Source organism: Ascaphus truei, chromosome 6, assembly GCF_040206685.1.
Source record: "Ascaphus truei isolate aAscTru1 chromosome 6, aAscTru1.hap1, whole genome shotgun sequence".
Classification (NCBI taxonomy): domain Eukaryota; kingdom Metazoa; phylum Chordata; class Amphibia; order Anura; family Ascaphidae; genus Ascaphus; species Ascaphus truei.
The window spans coordinates 97,255,659-97,265,506 of record NC_134488.1 but is presented as its reverse complement, the minus strand read 5'-3'; the positions used below and the strand labels follow the sequence as shown (position 1 = coordinate 97,265,506).

At 43.2% G+C, this 9,848-nt stretch overlaps 1 protein-coding gene across 3 annotated transcripts in view; it reads left to right on the top strand.

The window, feature by feature from the left end:
* Positions 1–3,188: 3,188 nt before the first annotated feature.
* Positions 3,189–9,848, top strand: part of LOC142497464 (germ cell-specific gene 1-like protein) — an 18,749-nt gene continuing 12,089 nt past the window's right edge. For all 3 annotated transcript variants that reach the window (XM_075605288.1, XM_075605287.1, XM_075605284.1), the window contains exon 1: positions 3,189–3,380. The gene's annotated coding sequence lies outside the window, so the exon portion shown is untranslated. The remainder of the gene's footprint in view (positions 3,381–9,848) is intronic.

Below are 9,848 nucleotides of genomic sequence, written 5' to 3'. Positions count from 1 at the left end.
CAGAATAGACTACTCCACTTCATTTGGCAGGGTAAGAGGCCCAGGGTCGCCAGATCAGTCCTGATGACCACGAGATCCAGAGGAGGGATGGGGGTGCCTGACCTATACAAATACTATCTAGCCGCTCAGCTCAGGCAGGTAGTAATGTGGAACTCAGACCCGACCCGATGTTGCTGGGTGGGAATGGAAACTCGGTGTGCCAAATTGCCTTCTCTGCAAGCCTCCCTCTGGAGCCTGAACAGAGGAGAGGGCCACTTACATAATCTTAAACTACAGGCCTCACGATTCACGTGGGACACCTGGTCCAGATGCAAACTTAAATTTAATCTCTCATCCACAAACTCACAACTCACTCCCCTCGTTAATAACCCTAAATTCCCTCCAGGATGCGGATCTAAGCTGTTCGCCCACTTTCACACACGGGGTATAGAGGCGATTGCCGACGTACTGAGCCTAGGGAAGCTCCTGACCTACCAAGAACTGAGGAACAAATTTAAAATTACAGAATTGGACACCTTTAAATATCTACAAATTAGAAATTTTGTTAGAGCTACGTGCCCTCATCCAGAATACCCCGCTCTCACTACGTTTGAACATCTATGTGAGGACCAGTCTTACCAGAAGGGACTTATCTCGGACATATACAATATCCTAATGCGCTCAACGTCCCCGACACAGCACGACTATATGCTGCGATGGTCAGCTGATCTAAACGTTAACATAGAAAGAGAGACATGGGAGGAAATCTGGCAGGCAGCCTCAGAAACTTCCCTTTGCACCACAATTAAGGAAAACATCTACAAAATTATGTTTGGCTGGTATCTTACCCCAGCACGATTAAACCAGATCTACCCTCTGGCATCAGACCAATGTTGGAGAGGCTGTGGTAATAGAGGGGACATGGCCCACATCTGGTGGACCTGTCCAGAAATTGTGAAATACTGGGCCAAGGTCCAAATTCTTATAAAAGAGGTCACCGACCTAGAACTTCCTATTGAACCACTGACCTTCCTGTTGGCTGCACCCATGCCGAATATAATTCGGCCCACCAGGAAATTAATATCCTTCATTCTCACTGCGGCGAGATGCTGTATTGCGGCCTCCTGGAGGAAAACGACTACGCCGGCGCTCAACACGATAAAGAAAAGGATTGGGGATGTAATGACTATGGAAAGGCTCACAGCCAACATCAGACAAAAACCCCCGGCCTTTGAGGATATCTGGGAACCCTGGTTCCACTTTACCAGAGCGCCCCGACCATCCCAAGTGAGAGGGAGACCAACTCCCCCTCCATAAGAAAAAACTCACACGAATCTCACCAGAAACACCCTAACAGCCAAGTGGGTCGACAATAACCCTCCCAGGCCCCTCCCCCTCCTCTCCCCTCCCTCACACCCCCTCATCTACCCCATCACCCTCCCTCTTACCTTCTCTCTATGAAGGCTCCCCCTCTCTTTCCTGGACAACTTAGGTTGCCTTTCTTTTTCCCCCCTTAAAAAAATATGTTTTGGAAAATATTAGGCTACGATATATGTTAGAAATGTTGTATTTTCTAAAAATGCCTAATAAAAACATTGGAAAAAAAAAAAGGGCTTACGTGACAGGGAGGGCAGACTGGTAGCCAAAACCAGGCATGGCTACAATGTATTGCTGTTTTCTTGTATATTTATTCACATTGCTCAAACGCTGTAGTTAAAGCCATGCTACTGACACGGTGACCCCTATACAATTTGCTGTGAATCTGTCTTCTGTAGATATTCGCTCCATTCATTTCTGAAGGGGAAGAGGACTACATAGCTTATGGAATAGGGGATTGAGGGGGAGATTCCCTAAACCAAGAGTGGTCACCTCCAGTCCTCAAGAACCACCAACAGGTCAGGTTTTAAGGATACCCATGCTTCAACACAGGTGGCTGAAGCAGGGATATCTTTAAAACCTGACCAGTTCGTGGCACTTGAGGACTGGCGTTGGCCACGCCTGCACTAAGCACTGATACAAGTTATTACTCCTCGATTCGGCAGTAACTGCCATTTAAGTCAATAACCGTTAATGTGGGATTGCTGTATCGTACCCGCATCGCAAGTGAATCCCGGCGCAAAGTCTCAAAGATATTTCTGTCTACAATCGAGCTGTCAACTTACAAAGACTAATATCCGGGAGATTTAGGGCTTCTGATTAAAAAAATGTCATTTTAATAAATGTACTGGTTCTTATCAGGGAGCCTCTACTGAATTCTGTTGGACTGTTGATGACAAAAATCACAGGGACGCACTTAAAATCAGCGTCAAACTGACATGATTGGTATAAAGTGTTGCTGCAACTCAACTAAATGAAGTCCCATTTTTTGAAAGGAAACTTATTCAGTGATGGTTTCTCTTATTTATTGTAGGTTGGTATGGTTTATTGATATTCAATTTTGATTTTCAACATATTTATTTTCGTTCTGGAAAAATGTGGAGTCTATATGAGAGGATGGGAATTTGGGGGTTATTTAGGTGTAGAAGAATGTTAAGTGCTGTCCCACGACGGGTTGTCCATCCTGGGCATCAGCTCCATGCAATCCTCACTCCGTTCCGATCGGGTCTCCCCCTGTGACGTCATTGGAGGAGCCGACGTGGGACAACCCGACGTGGGACAGCACCAAGCGGCGAGGAGCTGATCAGATGCTGGGGATGCACCATACAGAGGACTCTGCTATAACCCATGAAGACAATGGAGGACCACCTGACGCCCCCTCATTAAAGTACTGATGACGCCAAGACGCTATGGGACGCTATGAGCAGAGGGAGTTACCTGCAGATCAGCACACCTGTAATTCATCCAGGATAATTCACAGAGGGCATTGTGGGTTGGTGGGGATATAAAGGGATTACACAGGACATTGTCATGATGCCACTTTATATCAATTGAGAAAGACTGCGTGGTCGAAACGTTGTGTTTCTGGCTTCAATAAATGAGAGTTTTGCAAACCCGTCAGTGCTCTGCGATTTCTTCCTTCTTGACGTGAACAATACATACACAAGTAAATATCAGCTGTCGGTATGTAATTGTAAAATGTGAAAATAGCCTTTTTTTAAATTAGCTTCTCTCCACCACAGACTCGCTGTTCTTTAAATGGCTGCATTACAACGAGTGGCCATGTGGTGGCAGCATTTCCCTATTATGCACAGCCATATCATATGTTGTATTCACACATTCATCACCCTGCTCTGCAGTGCACCACCAGCTGAGTGGTAACTAGATAAAAAATGGCCAGATTATCCTCATCCTTTACACAGGGAATTCTGAGATAACGGAATGGGCTGTATTGACTGACGGCTGAAGGCCCAGGGATCACAGGCGGGGCTCTTACAGAGAGGAGGAGGTGGTCCTTGTACTGTGTAAGTACATATTCTGTTTAAGGAGCATGTTTATGAGCAGGGTTCAGGGTGCTGTATTGTACTTTATTATCGGCTTCCAAAGTTATACTGCCGCTAGGTGGATATAAAGGCCTTCTACATTGTCAGTCAGCATGCAAAGCTAATGTATTTATCAGCAGTGAGCATGTGCCTGAGCTCCCGAGGGACAGGCAGTGATCTCACCAACCCTGTTGCTTTGCAGGATTACTCCTGTTGGTAATTTATAATAGATAAGACTGGGCATCATCTCTAAAGTATTATATATCTATATCAATTCCTTTGTGCCTTTCAGCAGAATCAGATTGTTGCCATCATTATAGAACTGGAACTGCCATCCCAATTATTTTGCCAGTGGATTATTCCTATTGAGTTCCCAGGTGGCCTTCTGTTTAATGTACTGCCATCGCTTTGGTACTGAAGGAGTCACACTCATATACTAAGCAATGATATTCGACAAGACCCCTTTCAGCACCAGGAGATACCTTATGGCCCTTTCACAGTCTTCCGGCATTGGAAGCTGTCTTGTGGAATAGCAGATTAGTAAATATGACCAGTAATGTTTATTTCTTATTTATAAAAGGTTTTACCAGGAAATAATACATTGAGAGTTACCTCTCGTTTTCACATATGTCCTGGGCACAGCGTTATGATGACAAATACATGGTTACATTAAATGAACAGAGGTTATACATTATATTTACAGACATTTTATGGACAGGTAGAGATAATATACGGTATGATTATAGGCATATGTAACAGTTACACACAAGATTAAAATGCGAGACAGCTGAATTCGTGAAATTACTTAAATTGGAGGCGGGTTTGAGAGTTTTGGGTAGGTTGCTCCTATACGTGGGGTGCACAGTAAGAGAAGGAGCAGCGGCCGGATTCCTTGTTAATAGCAAATACATTTTTGTAACTACAGCTCTGAGAATTGATAGTATCACAATGTTATGTCTCTAGCTGTTACAGCAGTTTAATTGACAGTAGCAGGATCTGGCATAGAACATGCTTTTGTTGCTGCAGATGTAGGCTTGCTGTTTGCAAATATTTGCATTTAATGCAAATAATGGATTGCAAATTATTATAGTGAAAGAAAAGTGCAGCCCAATCTGTTCCTAAATGTATTAATGGCTTTTATATTCTCTTATATGCCGAATTTACACACGTGGGGGATTTCTGTTCTGGAGAAATGTTGATATCAAAATATTTTCTGTGGTGAATAGAAACTGCTGTGTAGCTCAGCTCTGATCAATGCAACTTTGGAATCACAGCTCCATTTAAAAAATATCTGATTCCCCCTAACAACAAAAGCAGTATGCACAGTATATTCTGTTCTGCTTGTTACTGTGGCTGTCAGTGATGTTCTAGTGCAGTGGTAGGCAACGTGATATATTTCAAGGGCTACATTTGACCCTCAAAAGAGCCACACAATACCCCCACACACGTGTGTATGGTGCACAGACAGAAGGAGCTTCTCCCCGCTCCGGCCAGCTGCTTTAATTAGGCTGCGTCTCCGCTGGTCCTGAGCGTGTTCTGCGCTCGGCGCTTGCCGCTTTTACTTATTGCAGTCTTTATGTGGAAGTCCCCGCTGACGCAGTGCGCGCGGGCATGCACGCTCACCCAAGCTTGCCGCTTGATCAGACAAAAAAAAATGACTTTGAAGCGCGCTCAACTTGCCTGTAACTTGCCCCCCCCCCCCCCCCGTCCGAGCTTGCAAAATAGGCAGGACACCCGACCGTCATGCTTAGAGAGTTGGTAACTTCACCGCTCTCAAGCATGAGTGCGGGCAGCGCCAGAGGGGACGCAGCCGTATGCCGGCGCGCTGGTGAATCCTGTTCTGCTCCTCTTCCTACATTGAGAACCAGTGATTAGTGCAGGAGAGGAGCGGGGCAGTACTGTATGATTCATCGTACTTTCATTAAGGCACCAAAAAACATAGATTGTAAGCTCCACTGGGCAGGGCCTGTGCCTGCAAAATGTCTCTGTAAAGCGCTACGTAAAACTAGCAGCGCTATACAAGAACATGCTATTATTATTAAACATTTGAGGGAGCAGGTATAAGCTACGATCTGTGGTAGCAACGTTTTTGCTCCTTTTTTGCACGGGGAGAGAGGGGGCTGCTGGGGCAGCCGGAAGTTGGGAATCGCATAATTCACTTTAGCAAATATTGTGATTTTAACCAGGTTTTACTCCCATTAAAATGTCATTATTTTTAATGGCCGTTCTTCTAAATGACATGCAATTTAGCTCATTACATCCTAAATTATATTCACCCTAATATTCAATAAGCTTTGTTAAGGTAACATAAGGAAATAAGAAATCGGTAAATTATACCTACCCCCCACCCCCCGGGCATTACTCCACTCCAGAAACTAAAAGAGATTTTCCTAGAGGGAGCAAAAGTCCTATTTCAGTGTCTGGATGGTAGTAACGCCAGGACTAAAATAATGCAGCGTTATCCTAAAATAACATAGTCTTAACCCGGCCCATAACCCTTACTTTTATGGTTTCCGGACTATGCTTCTTTTAGTTTAACATGAAATCCCAATTGTACCATAATATAATATCAATTGCCAAAAAGCAATACTGCATGTGCCCCAAAGTGTTTTTTAGACTAAAAAGTCCCAAAGCAGCAAAAGTACAATATTTAACTCGGACTCGAAAAGGGATATTCTACATCTAGATTCTAGAGCTGTGTAAAGTGAGCTCAATCATTTTTGTGCAGTAGTCCAAAATACCAATTTTTCCAAAGAGTAGATTTTGTTTCAGGATGTTGGTTTACAAAATCTATCACTTCGTTTATTACAAAAATCGACTCATTTGTCAGACACCCCATATAAACTGAACACCCGGCGATGCGATGCACACTTTGGGGGTTATGCACAAAGCAGTGATAAGTGTTTTTAAGTGAGATAAATGCCTTTATGGTGCAATATTGCGTGCAGCTCGATTCACAAAGCAGTGATAACACTGCAGTATTGCGCTTAAAAGGCTTTTTATCATCAAAACACAGTTATTGATAAAAAAATTGCACCGTAAATTGCACCATAAATCATTTATCTCACTTAAAAACACTTATCACTGCTTTGTGCATAGCCCCCACAGTGCATTGACGGTTGCAACGGCCATCAATGTTTGGTTTTTAGTGAATTCATGGTGAACCAATAACTGTATGCATGATCATGAATATAAAATTCCCAGTGACTCTCCTCTCCTGATGGCTAGAGTTGAGCTCCTGCCTTTAGCTTCCATGTGCACTACCAGGGATTGCAGATCTAGAACCTTGCAATCTTTAACATTTAAGGAGGTGTGTTATCTTCACTATACCAGATTATATCTTCTCTCCTATCCTGGGCTGATGTTACTTGCTCATTAATTTCATAGCATTCTGTCCAGCAAAGAGTGTTTGCAGATCCATTGGATGTTTGGCAAGGATCACAAAGGCAGGCACACTAATGGTCAGTGAAATGGTTGCTAACATCATGTAATCTGGCTGTGTACCGTGGGCATCCATGGAGAGCATGTTGGGTCTTAAGAGTGCATGAAACAGAAGAAGACTTCCTCATCTGTATTGGTATAAGGGTAAGCCCTAAGATCTCATGACTCTAGAGCCAAACGCGCAGTGGCACTTGACCCCACGAGTGCACTATGGATGTAAATTGTACACCCTGAGGGCTGGCTTCCTAGTAGCCCAGTTATGATGTACCCCGCATGTCCTGGCTATTCCCTCGTTTTCTAGAGGAGACTGCAATCAGCGATCCACAGGAGTATTGAGTGTGGATGGAAGTGTGAGTATTGAGTGTGAATGGAACAGGAGGATTGCTCAGGAGTAACTGCACAATCGTATTTGTTGGAAGGGCTGCGGAGTGACTTTAACCCTTTGGGACGCAAAGGGTTAAAAAAATTATCTTCTAGCATATTGCACTGAAGAATACTACAGACTAAATGAACAAACCAGGCCAAATGCAAAGTAAGCACAAAACAATTTGAATGGAAAATGCAAAAAGAAACTGAAAGTGTCTAAATACTTAATTTTTGTTTAACCTCAACTTTTTCTGGTTGCTAGAAAGTCATACAGTAGGACAGTGGCGGCCAACTCCGGTCCTCAAGAGCCACCAACAGGTCAGGTTTCAGGATATCTCTGCTTCAGCACTTGTGCCTCAATCAGTTAAAATCAGTTAAAGACTGACCCACCTGTGCTGAAGCAGGGGATATCCTTAAAACCTGACCTGTTGGTGGACCTCGATGACTAGAGTTGCCCACCCCCTGCCAAAGGATATGCTCCTGGAGAAATAAAAGCATAGTTCTTATCAAGTACATGATAGATCATAATAAACATACCAACATGTCTACTGGTCAGTGAAAGCAATAATATAACTTTGCAAATTCTCATCTATTTACATATTTCGAAGACATTACTCTAACGGAATAATACAATCTCACCCTTCATTTTGGAACCAGAATCTGCTTGATAACTCTTTAAATCTGAAATTCCTGAATAAATTCCAGGGGGGTGGGGGGTGCGGCGGTTGCAGAGGCCCCGCGCTCTTCCTCCAGGCATTTAAATGAAATGCCGGGGGATCGCGTGAGGCCTCTGCAACGTCACTTACCTGGTCTCCGGCGACGCGACACCATGGGCACCGCGGGGTCACGTGACGTCTCGTTGCCATAGCAACGTGACGTCGTTTGATGCTGGAGACGTGGTAAGGAGGGGGCGTGAGCGGGAGGGTGGGGGCGCAGGGGGGAAAGTTTGCCCACCCCTGTCTTAAAGCACGCAATAATAATGGAGAAACTCTTTAAATTCTTGGAAATTAGATTGACCAGATTTAGCCTTTTATGATGCAATAGTAAGACCCTGAAATAAATTGGACACAAAGTTGATTATGGTGAGTAAAAAAGTGGCAAACTCTCCACTGTACAGTATATAATATAATATAGCAAATAAAAATACCACTTATGAAATAAATTGCAAAGTAATAAAATCAGCAGATCTGCAATTAAATTATAATAAAATGGTAAAATAGGACATTTTTTCCCTGGCAGAGAGTGTTAATTAAAAAACGTGAGGTGCCAAAGTACCCCAAATAGGATCATGCAAAACCATAGAAAAATCGTAAACTTCTGGGAGAAGGTAATAACGCATAAAGATCTTTTTAAAGATCCCTGTGATCCAGGAATACAAAGTACTGTACACATCTTTGGTAACGTTGAGGCTTGGAGGATTGGGGAAAAAACTACTAGTCCTAAATCAGCTTGTATAATTGTAGCTTTAGCTCAACATGAAGAAATGTATTTATTTGCCTATCCCCCACTACTCACACCTTTTCTTCATGGAATTGAAATAGTACTGTATATACTTGTGACAATCTCCTTTGACAGATGAAGATTTCCATTTTGGTCCCTAAAGGTTCTTGGATAGGTAGAAGTCTTCTCCTTCATACTAACCAGAAGGCCAAACATCTCAACTCATGGGGGACCACACAATGGACACCAATGACATGAAGGCACATGAATCGGAAACAGAAATCATTTTAAATGGTTGATTTTATATCTTTCTCGTTTTATATATTGCTTTATTTATAAATAGGATGACCAGACGTCCCGATTTTAGCCGTTTGTCCCGGGTCCTGACTTTTCTGGCTACTGTGCCAGTTTTTATCGGCGCTTGCATGCATACGTGATCGGATTGCACATAAGCGTCCGGCAAACACTGATGCGTGGCTGGCAAGCGCCCATTGCATATGTGTGACATTTTTCCCGGTCTCACCCTGGACACATATGGTCACCATATTTATAGACCCCTCGCTGCTCCCATTTTCCTTTATTTAACCCAATTCATAATCGGTATAGCACCACTTGGGCGGTCCTTTGGCTTTTCCATATTTAAGGGTACATCATCCAGGCTCAACCTTTACAGTATGTAGACTAGAGAAAGAAGAGCCTTGTATAAGATTTTCTAGAGACCGTTCTCAACGATTGTTGCACATTAAGGCCCAGATCCACACCACTCCGTTATTGATTTAACGAGGTGTTAACGCCTCGTTAACTCCTAACGGGTATCTTCAAAGCTCACGGACACAGTATGAAGTGCTGTTTCCAGCCGTAACGAACCCTTGCGTTACTACAATGGGCGTTAGTGCTAATGTATGCAAAACGTGTGTTCCCCCTACCAGAGCTCCGTTATATTTAGCGTAAGGATTTAACGATGCGGTACTTAGGTCATCTCAATAGACAAATTGAAGCACAAATAACACTTTAGTTAAAGAAATTCTAAAAAGAAAAAAAATGTCAAAAAAAGTGATGTGAAACAGTGAAAAATTAGTGAATATCACGGTGAACATATATATATATTTTTAAAATACAACCATGAGGAATTGTGCAGCTTCGAAATAGAAGACGTTTCCCTATTATCTTAGATGCAGGCAAAAACTGATAATGGAGCACAAA